Source organism: Rhinatrema bivittatum, chromosome 15 (genome assembly GCF_901001135.1).
Source record: "Rhinatrema bivittatum chromosome 15, aRhiBiv1.1, whole genome shotgun sequence".
Taxonomy (NCBI): domain Eukaryota; kingdom Metazoa; phylum Chordata; class Amphibia; order Gymnophiona; family Rhinatrematidae; genus Rhinatrema; species Rhinatrema bivittatum.
Genome location: NC_042629.1, coordinates 27,545,210 through 27,567,208, shown reverse-complemented (window position 1 = coordinate 27,567,208; position 21,999 = coordinate 27,545,210). Strand labels below are relative to the sequence as shown.

Here is a 21,999-nt window from a genome sequence, read left to right as displayed (position 1 = left end):
ATAAGCGTATACATTACAAAAGTATAACAAGTGCATAGAAGAAAAAGTTACAATAAAACAGGGGTTATTCTAACTGGGATTAGAGTTAGAGGAAAGATAAAAAGTTTAACAAGAAGTAAAACGTTGTGGTGATTGGTTGGTAGTGTCTGTTTCAGTTTAATAGAAGATGCTCAGTATTGCTGCATTTGATGGAAGTGAATCGTTAAGGGTCCGGAAATGCTTTCATGAACAGCCATGTTTTAAGTCTCTTCCTGAATATATGAGTTGTCTTAGGGAAGGGGGGGGGGGGAAGGGTATTCATTGAGTATAGGAATCATACTAAACACTTGAACAATGATGATGCTATTACTCCTAGATTGTGGGCTTATGTTATGATAGCGTATGCTGTGCTCTGCTATATTTTATGTTAGAACTTGTAACGTATTGTTTTGTATTGTTACAATATTGTTGCTGTGCACTAGTTAATTAGCCTGCCCTTTGATTTATGTTATTTATATTATTTATAATATTTTATTACTATTATGATGTTATCATCTATTGTTCAATAAAAATTTTCTATGGAAAAAAAAAATAAATCTTTGAAAAAACAACTAACAGACCTACAACTGAAATTAGCTGTGACTGATAGCCAAAATATTGATTTAAAAAGTGGAACACGAAGTTCATTCAGTTGGAATTTCAGGTCTCTGAAAGAGAAGGAAGAATCCGAGAGCTTGAACAACAAAGGCTGTCTCTTCAAGAGACACGCCTTGCTGAAACTGAATTAGTAAAAGCTGAAAATAAATCATTAACCCAACAAATTTCAGTAAAAAGGCAAGGTAAGCAACAAAACATAGCTTGGCTTTGCTTGTGACAAGAAGAAAAATGTAATCTAGAAAAGGAGAAACAGGAATTGTTACTTAATTTAAATGAATCCAGGTATCAGTTACAGCTATCCCAAAGTATGATCCAGTTACTAAAAGAAAAGACAGAGAATATTCTGATGTCAAGCAATGTCTCTCCAAAGCAGAGCATGCAGGCAACAGAATATTGCAATACCACCCAAGTGCCCGACCCCACACCTCTTCTAAGGATCGGTGAGGGTAGAAAGAGGAATGCACAACAGACAGCCTTTTTCCCAAGACTGGGAGAAATTACCAGAACCACGGGAAAAGCTTAAGATATGGGGCAAAGCAAAGGGGTTAGCTTCTAAATGCAGCCAAAATCTCTCGCCAGTACAAAGGCAAGAGACACACACACCTGCCCTCCCCCCCCCCCCCAATACAGCCTGGGATGGGGAGAGGAAGCTGCCCCTCCCATCCTCCCAAAAATGGGGCTGGGATCAGAAGCCAACACCCCAACCAGCTTACCACCAGAAGACACTAGGGGGAACTTCAAACCTCACCAACAAATTAAGCTCCTTCAAACACTAATCACTCCCTTTTGGGAAAATTCTGGCTCAGATATTTTGCAGCTCTTAACAAGGTTGCATGAAATTTTTGAGGCAGTGGGTTCCCATTCTGAAAAAGATCGGGTAGCCCTACTCCCATGGAGTTTCAGTAAAGAAGCTAGAAAATACATAGCTAGCATCCCCAACGAGGAAAAAAGATTCCTTAGACACATTTGAGTTTGCCCTCAAAGAGCACTTTGGAACTTACGCTAACAGCATTTTGGCATGGCAGGCCACCTACAATCTAAGATATGGCCTGGAGGAAAGTCCCAGAGCTTTTCGCTACCACTTAAAACAGATTTTCTTTTATGAGGCCTTGTGCCACCGAAGCAAACAGGATCGCTCTCCGAAATCTTTTCGAGTCTTTCTCCCTACTCTGCGAACATCGACGTGACGCGGACGTCACGTGATTCCCCGCGCGTTTGCTCCGGGACCCTCATTGGACACAACCGGAACTTTTGGCCAGCTTGGGGGGGCCCCAATCCTGCGTTTGTAACTGGTCCAAGTGTGCTCCTTGCGAGAGGCATCGGTGGTGAGTAGGATGTTATGTGATAGCGGATTGAACAATGCTCCCTTGGTGAGCGTTTTCTTTTGGAGCCACCAGTCTATGTCCTTCTTCATCTCAGAGGTGAGGGTCAACCTGTTTAACAGTGGTTGTGAATGTTGTGTCCACTGTTTTAAGCCCCACTGTAGATGTCGCATGTGTAGTCTTGAATTTGGGATGGTGAATATGGCCGCTGCCATATGTCCCAGGACTGTGAAGACTTGACGTGCCGTGAGTGTCGGAGTGTATCGGAGGGAAGGCAGTAGGCGGCGCATCTCTGCAGCTCTGTCCCTTGGTAAGAAGGCCCTGGACTGTCAGGTATCCAGGCAAGCCCCGATGAACTGTAGGACCTGTGTGGGTATGAGAGTAGACTTGGTATAGTTGATTATCAGTCCCAAAGGATCCAAACACTGGATGGTTTATTGCAGTTGTTGGTGGAGCACCTCTGGGCTGGATGCTACCAGGAGCCAATCGTCCAGATATGGGAATATACAAATGCCCAGTTTTCGTAAGTGTGCCACCACCACTGCCATGCACTTTCTGAACACTCTGGGGGCTGCCGACAGCCCAAAAGGAAGCACCTGAAACTGGTAGTGGTTGTTCTGGTACTGGAATGACAGGTACCGCCACGAAGAGGGGTGGATAGGTATGTGTGTATATGCATCCTTCAGATCTATGGAACACATCCAGTCGTTGGGTTGTAGGAGCTGTAGGATATTCTTTAGAGACACCATTTTGAACTTCTCCTTGTGTAGGTGCTTGTTCAACTCCCTGAGGTCCAGGATCGGTCTCTGGCCACCTGATTTCTTGGGAATGAGGAAATATGGGGAATAAAAACTTCTCTGTCTGGCATGAAGTGGAATGAGACGAATTGCCTGCTGGTGTTGAAGGGATCGGATCTCCTTCAATAATTGGGGTTGTGGTTTTGGTATAATCCGACTCGGTAGGTGAGGGAGTTGCGGAGTCGTTGAAAATTGCAATTGGTATCCCTTCTCTATGACCTCCAAAACCCACTGATCTGTTGTTATTCTGTCCCATTCGGGCAGTCGAGATGAGATTCTGCCTGGTGGGTGCAATTGCATTGGTGGTGGTTGCATTACTAAAAAGAGGATTGCGTCTTAGTGGATAAAGCTGATTGCTGGTTTTGTTGACGTGGGCTCTGTGGTCTACCCCGCCTGTTTTGCTGCTGTTGTTGTTGCTGGTGCGGGCATTGAGGCTGAGCATAAGTAGTAGGACAGTACAAAGTATATTGTCTAAACAGTCTGCGCTGATATGGTTGTTTATGGGCGGGTGGGAAGTATTTTCTTTGTGGATGATATAGGGACGGTTGCGTGGGAGATTGCACCGCCACCACCTGATCCTTTACCTTGGCCGTCTCTTGGAATTTATCTCCGATTGTCTCCCTTACAGGGTAAATTTGCCAGTTTGGTATGCACGTCCTCATGTATAGAGCTGGAATGAAGCCATGCTAGCCTACGGGCTGCAATTGCGGAGGCTGAAATGCGAGATGAAGATTCAAATCCCTCATAGATTGTACGAAGGAGGTGGCGGACGCCCTCTTCCATGTCTAGAACGGGAGGTTGGAGATTGAGATCAGGTTGTTCTGTCACCGGGATCTTGGTCTTTAAAGTTTGCAGGCATTCAAATAAATATTGAACGATATAGAATTGATGTTGTTGGATTCATGCCGACAACATAGCCCCCTGAAACGATAATAATGCATGTAATCTATGCTTTTTAGCCCGTTGCATAGTTGATTCCACGACCAGCGACGAGTGTGGTAGTTGTGGCACCGAGTAAAAGGGGGACTGCCGCATTCGGAATTTCAAATCAGTTTTCCTAGCCACTGGAGTGATGGAAAACGGAGTCTCTCATGACTTCTCAAGGATGGAGTCAATACCTTGTGTGAAGGTAAGGAAGTAGGTTCGGCAGGAGCATCAAAGTTGCCACTCGTGGGTCAGGGGTCTTTTGTATTTCGAGATTTAACACGGATCCCACTTTCTCTAGAAATTTGGAGTACGATAGATCCTCCAGTGGAGAGTATGGTTCGGGAGGATCCTCCGGAGGATCGGATGGGTATCCCGTTGAAGTGTGAGGAGATGAGTGTGGTGAATCCGGGTCCCCCAGAGAGGATGGGTCTTGTGGAACTGGTATTGGGTCCACTTGTAGAGGTGACTGGTGACCTGTGGGCTTCGTTGTTACTTCTCCCAGGGAGGGTGGAGAGGATTCTTGTGGAGAGTCACTATCATTATCCGTCGGGGAATATGGCAATTGAAATGTTGATTGCATTACTTCAAAAAACCCCGATAGTACCAATGACAGGTGTGAGAACGCTTCCCTCGTTTGAGGCGGCATCTGTGGTTTTTCCTTTTTACCCAACCCTTGAGGAGGCAAAGCTGCCTTCAGGATAAGCGCTTCTGAACCTTGCGGTTGATGTTTTTGCGGTTGTAAATCCTGGGTAATCTTCTGCCTTTTAATCAGTGGTTCTTGCAAATTTTCGTCCGAATGTCTGCGACGTGACGCAGATGAGAGATCTGAGAACACCCTCACCGATGCGAACGACAACTCGGAAGAGGAATATGAAGGAATTTTAACGTATTCGTCCTCCGATTAAGGATGATCACTGTTATGGGATTGACCGTAACTAGAGGGGTCTGGTGACGTATCTCGTCCCGTTCTACTCAACATGTGTGATGATTTGTTGGAGCGGTGTCTATCCCGACTGGAAAAATGAGACTTATGCGGCGGATAACCAGTCTGCTTCTGTTCCAATACACTTTGTGGCACTCCCGGCGCTTTGTCCGTTGATGTGTGCACCGATCTGTGTGTCTGTTTCGGCGCCAGTGGGTCCTGCGCTGTCCTCCTTGCATTGATCTGGACATCTTATGCGTCGATATCGAGTATTCATGCGTCGACTTCGACACTCCGTGCGCTGTCTTCGATGCTCCATGCATTCCTGTTGACACTTTATGCGCCTTCTCCGTTGTTCCATGCGCCATCTTCGACGCTGCCTGCATCGACGTCAAACGCCCCATTTTTTGACTTCGGCACTCTATGTGGCTCCATCGACACCTCCCGCGCCCTTTTTGCCGCTGCCTGCATCGCTCCGGATGCGTTACTTGGCTTTTCCGACGTTTCCTGTGCCCTGCCCAGCATGCTATGTGCCTCTCCCGATGCCTGCTGCGTCGCCCCCAGCACTATCCGCGCCACTCCCGGCGCTCCTTGTGCTCCTCCCGGTGCGCTCCGCGCTCCTTCTGGCGCTTTGACGATGCGGACGACATCGAAGCCGGCGGAGGCAGGGGAGAACGTTGTTCGGGTGGCAGAGGGCTCTCTTGGTGTCGAGTATTTACGGTGATGCGCCCCTTCTGAACTGCCCCCGTGCCGGAATTTCGACGGCTCCACGGAGGCTGCCCTTCTTACCTTCGGGGCCTTGTTCTTTCTAGGTCCCGGCGAGGAATGGGCTTCCGAAGGGGGAGCATACGGTCCTCTTGCTGCGACTTGAAGCTGCTGAATCTTTAGCGCTCGCTGCCTCATAGCTCGAGGGGACATACGGACGCAGTGGGGACAAGAGGCCTGTTCATGCTCGGCGCCCAAGCACCGATAACAAAAATCATGTCCATCTGCGATAGACATGATTTTCCCACATGAACAGGGCTTGAAGCTCGACGGCCTCGGATCTATCTTTTTTGACATTTTTTAATCTTCTTTCTTCACTGAGAACTACTAAGCCCCGCATGCGATCCCGCACGCGGAAAGAAGACTGAGGAGAATCCGTTCTGCTACGCGGGAAGGCACGCGCAGGGGCACAGAGCAAAGTTCTGTATTCTACTACACAAGCTCCGCCTACCGGGCCTGATGGACAGTTCCCATGGCAGCATGGCTAATTCAGCCCTGCTATCAACGGGAAAAGAAAGGTTAAAGTTTGTAAGGTATTATTTTATTTTTGCTTATAATGTACTAGGAAACTTACATCTTTTTGAGTCCTGGTTTATCAGTTCCAAGGTGTCTGATCGCTTTTGAAGTTAAAATGATTAAAACTGACAAAAAGATATCTGCATACAGTGGATATCCTGAAAACCTAACCTGTTTGTGTCACTCCAGAACTGGAATTGCCTATCCCTGTTGTAAGTGTAGCCCCTTTTTTGGAGGATTGTTGCTCCTAAGGCACAAAGCTAATTTATTTTTTCAGGGGCTGTTCCAACTAGCATATTACATCCCATGCTTTTTTTTTTTTTTTTTATTTATAATCTTTTGACAAATATACAAATAAACATTTGTATTGGAAATACAGAGATATAATATACAAATAATCTGAGGCTAACCAGCCTTATGAATCATACAAGTCAAAATATCTCTATCCAAATCTCTTGTTACATAGGAAAAATGGGAGAGAACAGAAACTCTAACGAGGAGTATATAACATAAGCATTTTCAAATTTAGGAGCCCTGACCACCAACATATTCATATATACCCGTTATTCCTCATCAGGAAGTCTCCTACCAGAAATAAAAGCCCTCAACTGTTCCGGTAAAAAGAAAACATAGGTATCTCTGGCCAGTTGGATGATACATTTACAGGGATAGCGTAACTTAAAGCTACCCCCTAATGCTATGGTCTCAGCTCTCAAAGATAAGAATTCTTTTCTACGCAATTGCTAGGTCTGGATACATTTGAATTAAGGCCCCATGAAAGAAAGCATTAATATTTTTTAAATAACTCTTCATTATCAATGAGACCGCCACTTCATCAAAAAAAGAGACAAAAAGCACTGCACGATCCATTATTTCATCATTAGAGTTTTCCAAATAATCTGTCAGGTTTTGAAAATCTGACTGTGGAGGAAATGTTAACAGTGTGCTGCTTCTCTTAGGCAAAAAGAAGAGTTTTTTAACAGGTGGTATCTCTTCGCATGGGATTTTTAATACCTCCATTGCATATTTCCTGAAGGACAATCGGGGTATTTCCCCTGATATAACTGGAAAATTTAACAGTCTTAGATTAAGATGTCTCATATAATTTTCAATGGACTCAAGCCTTCTCAGGGATGATACTTTTTCTAAAACCATTGTAGCATTTGCATTTTGGAGGCTTTTTATATCTTCATTAATTTTCTTTATTGAGTTATCTTGCTCTTTAAATTTAATTCTTGTGTCCTTTTCGAGAATTCCGACCTTAGCCGCAATCTCGTCCAGTTTTTGAGCTTGAACATCTAGCTTAGAAGACATTCCTGCCATGAGTTCCCAGATATTGTCTAGGGTTATTACCGCCGGTTTGTTTAATTGCCGGGAGAGGTTTCTTACCCCAAGACCAACGATTTCGTCTAATTCACCCGATGTTCTGGGGGTTTACCACCGCCGTTCCACCTACTCCTCCCGGTGTTTCAGATTCTCGGGGATCCACAATGACTCCCTCCTCTCCACTCGTTCGGTCGGCGTCTGGGCCACCCAGCGAGTCTCTCCCGGTGATGTCATCAGGCTGCGACTCAGCTCCTCGGTCGACTGTTGGAGGCAAAGTTCTCGGCGGTGTTCTAAATTCGGGAGGGCTCAGTGAAAGTTCCCCAGGAGAGTAAGGCTCTCCTCCAGCCTGCTCTCCAACGGGGACTGACACCCCTAGTTGCGTTGGTCGGAGGGCAAAGTCGGAAATCAATCGCTGTCCGACAGCAGAGCTCGGGTCCGGTGGGAAGACCCGAACTTTACCTTTCCTTTTGTGAGGCATTGGGAAATTCGATATCCGCGGCTCTCTCAGCCAAATAAAGAAGAAACTGGAACCGGAGCTAGCGAAGGTACACCTTCTCAGGGCGCCATCTTAGGTCCTCTCCCTATGTTACATCTCATGCTTGACTCTCAGTCCCTGGTGGAGGATTCCTTTTACAGAGGGAAGCTCTCGCTTATGGCCCAGTTAATGTATACTGTATTGGTGCTTCCCATAAGGTAAGAGGCTGTAAGAATTCAAACAGGACTAGGTTTGGTTGTTAAACAAAAGTTGATCATGCTCAAACTAAAGTCCATCCATCCATAATATTAGTTACATCTGAATGTTGGTGCATGTGTGATTTCAGGTAGGTAGGTGTCCTTTCAGGCATCTGGATAGCCCCATGGTGATTTTTAATGTGCGCAGTATAGCCAGAGGCTGTGAGGGAATCCCAGTGGAGGGGTCCCCAACTTTACTGCAAAAATCCTATCTATAGTATTCTTCTCCTTGGACTCCCAGCCTGCCATGGTCCCTTTAGGCATGTGGAGATCTGACTGGGGTCTGCTGCTCTTTTTTTTTTTTCCTTCCTTGTTTTCTCATCCTGTATTTTCTGATGTTTCTGGGGGCCTTCTCTTGGGGAAACGTCTATAGGATCAGGCTAGTATTCAGCTCTGCAATCCAGGTGGGGAAGGGGGAGCAAAAAACATCCCTACCTTGCTAGAGCCCAAAAAAATACTTCTAAAGATTAAACTAGATACTTCTTCTATCTTCACTCTCTCTAACACCAGGATCCATCACTGGTACTTGCCCAACTTAGGGTCTAGAGTAGGCTCGCTGTCTTGAAGGGGTTAATAAACATGTGGATAAAGGTGAACCGGTAGATGTAGTGTATTTGGATTTTCAGAAGGTGTTTGACAAAGTCCCTCATGAGAGGCTTCTAAGAAAGCTAAAAAGTCATGGGATAGGAGGCGATGTCCTTTCGTGGATTACAAACTGGTTAAAAGACAGGAAACAGAGAGTAGTATTAAATGGTCAATTTTCTCAGTGGAAAAGGGTAAATAGTGGAGTGCCTCAGGGATCTGTACTTGGACTGATGCTTTTCTATATATATATATATATATATATATATATATATATATATATATATATATATATAAATGATCTGGAAAGGAATACGAGTGAGGTCATCAAATTTGCGGATGATACAAAATTATTCAGAGTAGTTAAATCACAAGCGGATTGTGATACATTACAGGAAGACCTTGTAAGACTGGAAGATTGGGCATCCAAATGGCAGATGAAATTTAATGTGGACAAGTGCAAGGTGTTGCATATAGGGAAAAATAACCCTTGCCGTAGTTACACGATGTTAGGTTCCATATTAGGAGCTACCACCCAGAAAAAAGATCTAGACATCATAGTGGATAATACTTTAAAATCGTCGGCTCAGAGTGCTGCAGCAGTCAAAAAAGCAAACAGAATGTTAGGAATTATTTGGAAGGGAAAGGAAAATTATGTTCTTACCTGATAATTTTCGTTCCTGTAGTACCAAGGATCAGTCCAGACTGCTGGGTTATGCCTCCCCTCCAGCAGATGGAGTCAGAGAGAAAAACTGAACGCACCCCCTAGATATACTGGTGCGCCACCTGCCATCCTTCAGTATAAAGTATAACAAAGCAGAAGAAAGCAAAACAAATCCTCCGCCAACTTAGCCACGAATGAAACCATGGCAACCGTCTAGATCAAATAGTTAAACTCTCACATGCCAGAACTTGGCACATATTAACAAAATTATCAAAAAGGCACCACCCTCTAAAATCAAAGGAAAGGGATAGGCACCTACCTTGTTGAACTATGGTAAAGAAACCGGTTATCGGAGCAGACTCTCTTGACAGTCAAAACCGGGCGGGCGTCTGGACTGATCCTTGGTACTACAGGAACGAAAATTATCAGGTAAGAACATAATTTTCCTTTCCCTGTACGTACCAGGATCAGTCCAGACTGCTGGGATGTACCCAAGCCTCCTTAAATGGGGTGGGACCCAGAGAGTCCCGCTCGAATGACACTGCTGCCAAAGGAATCAGCTGATGTGCCGCCAACATCAAGCCGATAATGTCGAGCGAAGGTATGCAATGACTTCCACGTGGCTGCTCTGCAAATCTCCTGGCTAGAAACCAAACGACTTTCTGCCCAGGAAGTAGCCTGAGAACGCAGAGAGTGCGCCTTGAGCCCCTCAGGAACAGACTTACCACAGCCAATATACGTGGATGCGATCGAACTCTTCAGCCAACGAGCAATAGTTGCTTTGGACGCCTGTAGGCCCTTCTTGGGCCCCTGCCACAGGACAAACAAGTGATCCGACCGTCTGAATGTATTAGTTACCTCCAAATACCTCATGAGCACTCGCCGCACATCTAGACGCTTCAAGTCGGACCCGTGCGAAGACTTTAGGTCCGACTCTGAGAATGAAGGTAATTCTACTGTCTGATTAAGGTGAAAAGCCGATACCACCTTCGGTAAGAACGACGGGACCTTACTTTCAAACGCCGGCACTCGAAATCCGTAAGAACGGATCCCTGCACGAAAGTGCCTGGAGTTCCGACACCCGACGGGCTGACGCAATTGCCACTAGGAACACGGTTTTGAGCGTGAGATCCTTTAGCGACGCCCTCCTGAGGGGCTCAAAGGGGGCCTTGACGAGACCTTTGAGCACCAAATTCAAACTCCAGGAAGGACAAGGGGGTCGAAATGGTGGACGCAAGTTCCGAACGCCCCGCAAAAAACGAGCTACATCCGGGTGGACGGCGAGCGAGTACCCGTCCACTTTGCCCCTCAAACAGCCCAGGGCCGCCACCTGAACCCTCAGAGAACTGTAAGCTAACCCCTTTTTTAAACCCGTCTGCAAGAACGTAAGGATATCCCCTACCGAGGCCCTTCGCGGCGGGAGTTTAGATGCAGCGCACCATGAGTCAAACACCTTCCACACTCTGGCGTAGGCTAGCATAGTGGAGGGTCTGCGCGCCCGAAGGTGAGTGGAAATGACAGGTTCTGAGTATCCTTTCCTCCTTAACTGCCGCCTCTCATAAGCCAAGCCGCCAGACAGAAGCGGTCCGCCAGATCGAAAAATACGGGTCCCTGCCAAAGCAGGTGGTGAAGATGACGCAATCTGAGAGGACCGTCCTGTGCCAGGTTGACAAGATCCGCAAACCACGGTCTTCTTGGCCACTCTGGAGCCACTAGAATCACTGGACCTCGATGGGATTCTATGCATCTTAACACCTTTCCTATTAGGGGCCACGGGGGAAACACATAGAGGAGGATGTGCCGAGGCCATGGAAGCACCAGGGCATCCACCCCCTCCGACCCGTGTTCTCGCCTTCGACTGAAGAAACGCGCCGCCTGCGCATTCTGCCGAGTCGCCATCAGGTCCAGATGCGGAGTTCCCCATCGTCGGGTGATGAGGCTCATTGCCTCGGCTGAGAGCTCCCACTCTCCGGGATCCAAGTATTGACGACTGAGATAATCCGCTTGTACTTTGTCGACGCCCGCTATGTGGGTAGCCGCTATGCGGGATAGGTGACGTTCCGCCCAGGACATCAACCGCGACGCTTCGTCCGCCACCGGCCGACTTCTTGTGCCGCCCTGACGATTTATATACGCTACCGTGGTTGCGTTGTCCGATAGAACTCGCACCGCCCGACCTCGAACCAACGGAAGAAGGTGGCGTAAGGCGAGCCGTACCGCTCTGGTCTCTAGACGGTTGATGGACCAAGCTGCCTGAAGAGGGGTCCACAGCCCTTGCACCGCGTGGGACTGACAGACCGCTCCCCAGCCTGTCAAACTGGCATCCGTCGTCACTACGATCCTCGGGGGCGGCTCTAGGTCCACCCCCTGCAATAAATTGTTTGGGATTAACCACCAAGCCAAACTGGACCGAGCCGGCTCCAACAGCAGCAATTGGACACCGTAATCCTCCGATTTCTGGTCCCAGCGGGAGAGGAGAGCTCGCTGTAAAGGACGCATATGAGCAAAGGCCCACGGCACCATTTCCAGAGTAGAAACCATATGTCCAATGACTTGTAAGTAATCCCAAGCCGTAGGTAACGGTAGAGCTAGCAAGGTCTGCACCTGAAACATCAGGTTCTCTAGGCGCTGCTGCATGAGGAATACTTTGCCCTCTAAGGTATCGAAGCGCGCCCCCAAAAATTCCAACTGTTGACTCGGGACCAACTGGCTTTTCGCAAAGTTGATGACCCAACCTAGCGATTGAAGTTGCTGCATGACCGACTGGACTGCTCGTCGGCACGCCTCTTCCGACTTCGCCCGGATGAGCCAATCGTCCAAATAGGGATGCACCAGAATTCCTTGACGTTGCAGATAGGCTGCAACTACGACGAGAACCTTGGTGAATACTCTCGGGACCGTGGCTAGCCCGAACGGAAGAGCGCAAAACTGGAAGTGCTCCCCCAGAACTGTGAATCTGAGGTACCTCTGGTGACGTTCCCTGATCCCGATATGAAGGTACGCCTCGGCCAGATCCAAAGAAGCCAAAAATTCTCCCTTGTGGACGGCCGCAATAACAGACCTTAGCGTTTCCATCCGAAACCGGGGAACCCGCAATGCCTTGTTCACTTTTTTTAAATCCAAAATTGGGCGAAACGTACCTTCCTTCTTCGGGACCAGAAAGTAAATGGAATACCTGCCTGTTCTGGTCTCCTCCGGAGGAACCGGCAATATCGCCCCCAGAGACCGTAACCTGTGCACCGTGTGGGCGATAACCTGCCGCTTCTCCTGAGGACCGCAGGGAGAGACCATAAAAAGATCCCGGAGGGGCCGAGCAAATTCCAACTTGTAGCTGTAACGAACTACGTCGAGAACCCACTGATCCGACGTGACCTTGACCCATTCCTCCCAAAACTGGGACAAGCGACCTCCGATGCAGGGGAGGGAGGAATGGGCCTGCGCGCCTTCATTGCGAAGGCTTGCCGGTGGACAGGTTCTGCGTGGATCCCAGACGCTGTGGCCGCCTGCCTCGAAAGGAAGGAGACCAAGGCTGAGACCTGGGAACCTGCTGTTTCTGTGGGAAAGGAGCCCCCCTTCCCATACGGAACCGGCGTTGTCCCCAAAAGCGGGATCGTACATTCCCAAAAGAACGAAACGAACGGGGCCTGTCCTCCGGTAACTTATACACTTTGTTCTCCCCCAAGTCTTTGATGAGCTGATCCAGCTCCTCCCCAAACAGCAACTTCCCCTTGAAGGGAAAAGATGCGAGGCGCGACTTTGACGAGGCATCCGCCGACCAACGCCTAAGCCAGAGTAAATGCCGAGCAGCGACCGCCGATGACATAGTGCGGGCCGAGGTTCGCAACAAATCATACAAGGCATCCGCCGTGTAAGCAACCGCTGCCTCCACACAGTTAGCCTGCTCAGCCTCGGCTGGTGGTAGCTCCTGTGTGGTAAGCAATTGTTGAACCCAGCGGAGAGTAGCGCGCTGAACCATACTGCTACATGCCGCTGCTCGGACCCCCAATGCCGCTATCTCAAAGATGCGCTTTAACAGCACTTCTAACTTTCTGTCTTGGAGATCCTTCAAAGCTATCCCTCCTGTGACAGGTATGGTAGTATGCTTAACTACAGCCGTCACCGCAGAGTCCACGGCGGGGACCTTAAAAATATCCAAAGAATCTGCAGGCAGGGGATATAATTTATTCATGGCCCTGCTGACTCTCAGTGATGCCTCCGGCACCTCCCATTCTTTGGATACTAGCTGTAAAACCTTGGCATGTAAGGGAAAAGACTGTGGGGGGGGCCCTCAAACCTGCCATAGCTATGTCCCCCGTGGAAGTGTCAGTGTCCTGCTGTGGCGCTGGGATCTCTAACTCCTTCAAAACATGAAGGATTAAAAAGTTAAGCTCGTCTTTGCTAAACAGGCGCAGAATCTGGGGGTCATCGCCTTCGAGCGCACCCGGAGCGTCAGAGACCTCTGTCCCCGTACCATCCGGAGATCCTGTGCCATCCGGAGACCCCTGGGTGAGATCCGGAGCTACCGGACCCCCCTTGCCTCCTAATGAATAAAGTCTGGTTGCATCTGAACCCCCCGTGTTGTCCCGAGACCCAGACCTGCCCCGCTCAGGAGAGATTCTGCCCCGCTCAGGAGAGACTCTGGGAACCTTAGGGGGAGGGGGTTCATCCGGCTCCCAACCTGCCTCCGCGTCTAAAAATGCCTGATGCATCAACAGGACAAATTTTGAAGAAAAAGGCACTTTCCTTTTGGAGCCCCCCGTGGGCTGGACCCGGGGGGGAGGGGCCGGAGGAGCATCCAATTCCGATCCACTGCACGGGCTCAATGCAGGAGGAGAGAAATGAGAAGAATCCTCCTCCTCCGATGCTGAATCAGCAGGCTGCCGCGTGGTCAAAATGGCCGCCGGCTCCCTAACAGTGGGGGGCGGGGCTGAGGACCGCGCGGCTGCCAGGCTCCCTGATCGCTCTGAAGAGGGACGAAAAGCTGTGCTGCGGGCTGCGCTCGGCCCCCGGGAATGCAATGGGAGCAGAGACCTTCCCTGGAGAGTCGCGCCCCCGCCTTGCCACAGGCCGTGCAGGCCGAAGCTCGGGGCATCCTACGACTGAACCGTGAGTATCTGGTTGGGAGCAGCAAATTCGCGCCAAAAAACAGCAACAGGAAAAAATCTCCGGGTGAAGAAACCTCACCCCCTCTGGAGTCCCTGGTCTGCGCGGCAGGCTAGGGCTACAAGGGACCGCAGCCTGTTACCAACAGGACTAACGGGTCCTCACACTGAAATTAAAATAGCCTTTTATTTATTTTATCTTTTTTTTTTTTAATAAACAGAAGCCCTCTTCAGGAGAAAAAACCCCCTGGAATAAAACAGGAACAGGCGGGGGAGGGTGACCGGACCACCGGTAGACTTTCCCCCCGACCAAAGGGACACCAACCGGGAAAATAAAGAAGAGCAAAGCTCTCTCAGCCTGCCTGTATAGGAATAGCACGCTGCGCTGCAAACAGGGAAAAAACAAGAAACTAAAACAGACCCACTTTTTTTTTTTTTTTTTTTTTAAACTAAACAGAGAAATAACTAATCGATCTAGACAGTACAAGTCAATCTACAAGATAAGGGAGCCCTGACCGACGCGCCGCAAATGCGCAGTAGAGAGCAGCTCTACCGCGCATGCGAGCACGTCGGCCAGAGCAGAGCAGAGCAGAGCGTGCCCCCCCCCCCAAAAAATGGCGCCTGCTAGCGGCGGCGGCGGTAGCAGCAACGAGCAGGAGCAGCGGCGGCGACGACGAGCAGGAGCGGGAGGAGCAGGAGCGGCGGCGGCGCGGGAGGGAGGAGCAGTAGCGGCGGCGCGCGCAAGGGAGGGAGGAGCAGTAGCGGCGGCGGCGCGCGCGGGACACACCCCCTGTCTGCCGGTTGTGGATGAGCTGAAAGGGGAGGGGAGTGAGCTGAGAGGGAGGGAGGAGAGAGTGAGCTGAGAGGGAGGGAGAATAGAAGGGGGAGGAGAGGGAGAAAAGAGGGGGGAGGTGGGAGGGAGGAGTGAGGTGGGGGAGAATAGAGGGGGGAGGTGGGAGGGAAGGAGGAGAGAGTGAGGTGGGGGGAGGAGAGGGAGAATAGAGGGGGGAGGGAGACTAGAGTGAGGAGAGGGAGACTAGAGGGGGGAGGAAGTGGGAAGGAAATGGACGAAAAAATTTTTTTAAATGTAGCCCGTTGTTACGGGCTTAACGCTCCTTAGGAGCAGGAGCGGCGGCGACAACAACAACAAGCAGGAGCGGGAGGAGCGGCGGCGACGCGCGCGAGGGAGGGAGGAGCAGTAGCGGCGGCGCGCGAGGGAGGGACACCCCCCTGTCTGCCGGGTGTGGATGACTGAAAGGGGAGGGGATTGAGAGAGGGGGAGGAAGGAGAGAGTGAGCTGAGAGGAGGGAGGAGAGAGTGGGGGAGGGGGGAGAGAGTGAGGTGAGGAGGGGGAGGGGGGTGAGGTGAGGAGAGGAGAGGGAGGTGGAGGTGAGGGGAGGGAGGGAGGAGAGAGTGGGGGGAGGAGGGGAGGAAGGAGAGAGTGAGCTGGGAGGAGAGAGTGGGGAGGGGAGTGAGGTGAAGAGGGGGAGGGAGGGAGGAGAGAGTGGGGGGAGGAGAGAGTGAGGTGGAGAGGGGGAGGGAGACTAGAGGGGGGAGGAAGTGGGAAGGAAATGGACCGAAAAAAAAATGTTAAATGTAGCCCGTTGTTACGGGCTTAACGGCTAGTAAATTAATAAATGACACCTGAAAAGAGATTTTGTGTCAGGATAGACAGGACTGCAGGTTATGTCTCTCAATCTGCTGGAGTCAGAGGAAATACTGAAGGATGGCAGGTGGCGCACCAGTATATCTAGGGGGTGCGTTCAGTTTTTCTCTCTGACTCCATCTGCTGGAGGGGAGGCATAACCCAACAGTCTGGACTGATCCTGGTACGTACAGGGAATGGTTAATAAAACGGAAAATATCATAATGTCTCTATATCGCTTCATGGTGAGACCGCACCTTGAATACTGTGTACAATTCTGGTTGCCACATCTCAAAAAAGATATAGTTGCAACGGAGAAGGTACAGGGAAGGGCAACCAAAATGATAAAGGGGATGGAACAGCTCCCCTATGAGGAAAGGCTGAAGAGGTTAGGGCTGTTCAGCTTGGAGAAGAGATGGCTGAGGGGGGGATATGATAGAGGTCTTTAAGATCATGAGAGGTCTTGAACGAGTAGATATGAATCGGTTAGTTACACTTTCGAATAATAGAAGGCCTAGGGGGCATTCCATGAAGTTAGCAAGTAGCACATTTAAGACTAATCGGAGAAAATTCTTTTTCACTCAATGCACAATAAAGCTCTGGAATTTGTTGCCAGAGGATGTGGTTAGTGTAGTTAGTGTAGCTGGGTTCAAAAAAGGTTTGGATAAGTTCTTGGAGGAGAAGTTCATTAACTGCTATTAATCAAGTTTACTTAGGGAATAGCCACTGCTATTAATTACATCAGTAGCATGGGATCTTCTTAGTGTTTGGGTAATTGCCAGGTTCTTGTGGTCTGGTTTGGCCTCTGTTGGAAACAGGATGCTGGGCTTGATTTATTTATTTATTTAAAATCTTTTCTATACCGTAGTTAAGCGGGTGCCATCACAATGGTTCACATTAGTGCACAAAAACTATATGTTGTATAAAGTGTCTAGAATTCTAACTCTTAAACAGGTGCCATCAATATACTGTAACATAATTTCACAATAATATTATTTGGTGGGTGTTATGAGTCAAGTCCAGCTTTTTCTTACTCCGCTATAAGATATAGTACTACTTAACTCTAGTTCTTTGTTGTTTAAAAATAAAAAGGAAGAATTTTGAATATAAAAAATGAGAAACACTCGCTTTAAGAAAAAAGGTGTGTGTGGGGGAGTTTGACTGACCGCTACCAACATTTCCCTGGGTTCTCCTCTCAATTCTCTTTCTGATATGCTTGCTTAAATAGCCATTTTTTTTAACTTTTTCTGAAGGTTTTGATGTTTCTTTGCAGTCTAATTTCTAAAGGCATATTGTTCCATATTGGGGGTCCTGCTAGGGATAGGGCCCTATCCCTTACTTGGGTTAGTCTGGCCATCTTGACTGAAGGAATAGTTAGCAGTGCTTTGTTTGATCTTAGGTTTCCGTGGGGGGTATGTACGCGGAGGGCTGTGTTCAGCCACTCTGCTTTTTCATTGTGTATGGTGCATAAAGTCTTGTATTGTATTCTTTGTTCAATGGGTAACCAGTGTAATTCTATTAAAGTTTCGGTGATATGGTCTCTTTTACTTTTCCCAGTTAAAATTCTTGCCGCTGTGTTTTGTAATATTTGTAGTGGTCTTATTGTGGTGTATGGTAGGCCCAGTAGGAGGGCATTACAGTAGTCAGTACTGGAAAAAATTAGGGCTTGTAAGACTGAGCGGAAGTTGGTGGGCGTTAGTAGTGGTTTTAGTCTTCTAAGAGACATAAGTTTGGCGTATCCTTCTCTTACTTTTTGAGATATGTGTTGTTTCATACTTAGTTCTGAATTGATTATCACTCCCAGGTTTCGTACTTTCTCAGCTAGTTGTATTTTTTGGTTGTTGTTGAGTGTAATTGAGTTCTGAATGATCGCTATGTTTTTTCGTTCAAGGTGTAAGAATTCAGTTTTCTCTATATTGATCACTAGTTCCATTTGGTTTAGAAGTTGTTTTATTATATCTAGGTACATGTTAGCTAAGTTTAATGTTTTCTCAATTGTGTCGTCAATTGGGGGTATTAACTGCATATCATCGGCGTAGATATAATGCGAAATCTCTAAACCTGCTGGCAGGTGACATAAAGGCAGCATGTATATGTTGAATAGTGTGGCAGATAGGGCAGATCCCTGTGGAACTCCTGTTTACAGGTTTATTTTCTCTGACATTACTTCTTTGATTTGCACTTGGAAGTATCTGTTATTTAGGTATGATTTAAACCACTTGATTGTCATGTTGCTTAATCCTATTTCTTCTAATCTATTTATCAATATGTCATGATGTCTGTGTCGAATGCCGGATAGGTCAAGCATTACTAAAATGTACTGTTTACCACTGTCAAACCCTCTCATGATGTTGTATGTTAGTACAAGTAGTAGTGTTTCAGTGCTGAAGTTTTTGCAGAAGCCATGTTGTGATGGGTACAGTATATTATTGCTCTGTAAGTGTTCTGCTAATTGTTTTTGTATGGGTTTTTTCTATTAATTTTGCAATTAAGGGCAGGTTTGATACTGGTCTATAATTACTCAGGATTAGATGGTCGCTGTTTTTTTTCTTTAGAATTGGTTTTATTTATTTATTTCGGATTTTTATATACCGACATTCTCAATACAAGTATCGAATCAGGTCGGTTTACAAAGAACAAAACTGTCGCAATAAAGGCGTTACATTAAACAGCGTTTCTTAACATATGAGTAACATATAACAGTTTTACTATTGCTCCTTTTAGTGAGTCTGGCATGCTTCCTTCTTTTAGTGATAGGTTAATCATTTTTGTTAGAGTTGGAGAAACTATGTTGGCTCCATTTTTTAAGTCTACGGTTGGAATTGTGTCTTGTGCACGTGGGGCTGGGTTTAGTTTTTTTTAGCATCGATTCAACTTCTATTTCGGATATTTCGTCGAATGTTTCCCATTATTTAACATCTCTTTTTTGCATGTTGATTTTTTATTTATTTTAGGAATCTTTGCTTTTAGATTCATGATTTTGTCATTAAAGGTGGTAGCTATTTCATTACATTTAGTTATTGGTAGGCTCTGTGAATTGTCAGTTTTGTCAGTTGTGAGATTATTTACTATGGTGAACAGGACTCTTGGATTATTTGCGAATTTCTCTTAGTCCTGTAATATTGTTTCGTTGCGTTGAGAATTACTTGTTTATAGTAGGCTAGTTGTTTCCTGTATTTAGTCAGGTTGTCCGTTATTTTATTATTTTTCCATTCCTTCTCTTTTTTCCTTAGGTTTCTTTTGACTACCTTTATCTTTTCGTTATGTCAGGGGTTTGTTTCTTTAGGTTCTTTTATGCTGATCCGTTTTATTGGTTTTATCTCATTGGCTAAGTTTTTGGTTGTTTGTGTCCACGCTGTCGTTGCGGAGTCACAGTCGGTGCAGTCTATTTTGGTTAGTTTTTCTTCTAGTTTGTCTTTCAGGGAGTCTATGTGGTATGGAAGGCGGTATTTAAATTCGATGGGTTCTCTGTTTTGTATCGTTTGTTTTTCCATAAATTTGATCGAGGATTCTGTTAGGAAGTAGTCTGACCAGGGTATCGGTGTATATTCCGATTTGATTTGTTCTAAGTGGCCGTGATTGATAAATGTTAAATCAAGGGAGTGTCCTGCTTTGTGAGTGGGTTTATCAGTGGTTAGGATGAAGCCTACTGCTGTCATGAAATCTATTAGTGTTTGACATGTGTTAGATAAGGGGTGCGTGTCCATGTGTAGGTTGAAGTCACCTAGTACAATTGTGGGTTTGGAGGTGTTTAGGTGTGTTGTTAGGAATTCAATTATTGGGGAGATGTGTAGTTCTAGTAGGGTGGGGGGCAGTATATAAGGCAAATTTGTAAGTTATTAGTTTCAAACAGCGATTTCATGTTTTTTTTGTAGGTATTGTTGGTATTAGTTTACATTTTAGACTTTTTTCGATTATTAGTAGTAGTCCCCCTCCTCTCTTATTTGTTCTTGGGATTGAGAAAACATCATAGTTTTTATGTGCGATTTGGTTCTTTAAAACAGTGTCTGCTTTTTTTAACCATGATTCGGTAATTGCTATGAAGCTTGGTTTTTTGTCATATAACATGTCCATGATTATAGGTAATTTTTTTGTAATAGATTGCGCGTTTACTAGTAGGAAGGTTATCATTAGTAGTTTGTTTGTGATGGTGTTAGTTATTTTGGCCCTTTTTATTTCTATGAGGTTGGTTGATGGGGTTTTCTTGGTATTGTTTGTTTTGTATCTATTTTTGTTTTTATGCGAGAGAACATTTCCATAATTACCTCTGTTTAGGCAAGTTTTGATGTTCTGTATTCCTGGTCCTGTTCTTTCGTTGTCCATGATTGGTGTTGTCCGTTGTGGGTTTTCTCAGGGGTGAACAAAGGGATGAACAAAGGGGCGTGCCCCTTTGGTGCGCGGCGCCTCCGGGTCCAGCTCCCTTTAAATCCCCTCCTCTTGGTGCGCTTTTGCCTTGGTCTGACCTAGCATGGCAATTTCTTATCTTCTTATGTCCCCTGGTGAGTACCCTTTTGCCCTTAAAGGATCTCTCTCGCTGTAAATTAGAAGGACCCTCTGGCAGGGGGTGCACTATAAGGTGTCACTTCTAAAAGAAACTGGGAACCCTTACCAGAGTGTAAAACAAACATCCTTACTCTTCCTTTGCTTCCTCAAACTGATCCCCCAAGTGTCTTAAAATGGCTGGGCTAGTGTTCAGGCATCCAATCCAGACTCTCTAAGTGGGAGGGAATAAGGGGTATAAATGTCTCCTTACAAAAGTGTGTTAAATTACAGAGACAGTGACATCTAGTGGCCAAACCAGGAGGACCTGCTACGTAAACCATAAAATTATACCGCTTGTCATTTGATTAAATATCAAATTCCCCCCCCTCTTTCCTCTTATCATTGGAATGCTTTTTATGAGTCACTTACAGCAGCAGTGCTACTTTATTTTCTGGTAAATATCTTTTGTTCTTTCTAATTCTGGCCCGAGAAAGAGTATTAATTCTCAAAAGCTAATCAAGACATGGTTAACATTTTTTTTTATTTGCTAATCTTTATTTCTGTGCATTCCAGTGGATTAACACAGCAGCAAAATTACTTTACCATTTACTTGTAAGACAAAAGTGAAATTTCAGTTAACAATTGTAACTTAATACAGATCTTTACTTTTACTTAAATTTATTTTATTTATTCACTTTTATTTACCAAACATTTATGTTAATTTCGTGTCAGTTTACAATACAGTAAAAAAACAGATACAATATCTAAAATCATTATCAGAAAAATTCATAAAATAATTATTCTATACCAAAATAAGAATCATTGCCCTTGGAGTTACTAATTAAAACTAATTTAAAAATAGATTAATACAAAATTACAAATTACTAAACTAATCACTACAATAAATGGCAAATTTTGTACTGTTTGTATATAGTTTATTGTATAAACAATGTGAAAGATTTTCAATAAAAACTATGCAAGCTTAGTGGTGCAAAATTATATACTATAAGTATGCAAATCTGCCACAAAATCTTTAAAAATCTGTTAAGAGTTTAAACCAGACAACAAAATCTACCCATTATCTTCTGCGGAAGCCCAAGGGCCTAGACAATAATGCTCCTTAAGACCCTATCTCATAGCACTCGGTTTTCTTGCTCATTTTAATAGCTATGCAAGCACTGTCCTGGACTCCCATTTCTCCTGGGTATAAAAGAAACATTAAATTGATATCAGCTGCAGGCAGCGAGCTCTCAGCTCACACACACACTGAACCTATTAGCAACTTCCCTCTCCGCCCTAAACCAGCGCCTGCCGTGGTTCCCCCTCCGCCATTAGTTAGAAGAGTTCGTGATCGCACGCTCTCGTTAGTCAGCCAACAACGACCTGCGTATCCTGACAAAATTCCTCCCCTCCCAACCCATCCCCCACAATGACTGCCCCCCCCCCCCCCCCCGACGGCCCGCGCGCCAACACTTCCACTCTGAAAACGCGCGCTTTCCCATCCCGCCCCCACCCATAATGCGCGCACTCTTTCCTCGCACACAAAAGAAACGGCTAGCGACGCTGACGGCATTTCCAGAA

General features: G+C 46.5%; 1 protein-coding gene across 5 annotated transcripts in view; it reads right to left on the bottom strand.

Moving 5' to 3' along the window:
* The window catches only part of PKNOX1 (PBX/knotted 1 homeobox 1), a 278,453-nt gene that overhangs the window by 256,016 nt on the left and 438 nt on the right, over positions 1-21,999 (bottom strand). The window contains exon 1 of one of the 5 annotated variants that reach the window (XM_029577803.1): positions 20,202-21,823. The exons of the other annotated variants lie outside the window; for them this stretch is intronic. The gene's annotated coding sequence lies outside the window, so the exon portion shown is untranslated. Of the gene's footprint in view, positions 1-20,201; positions 21,824-21,999 lie in introns of those variants that run through there. 5 annotated transcript variants of the gene reach the window in all.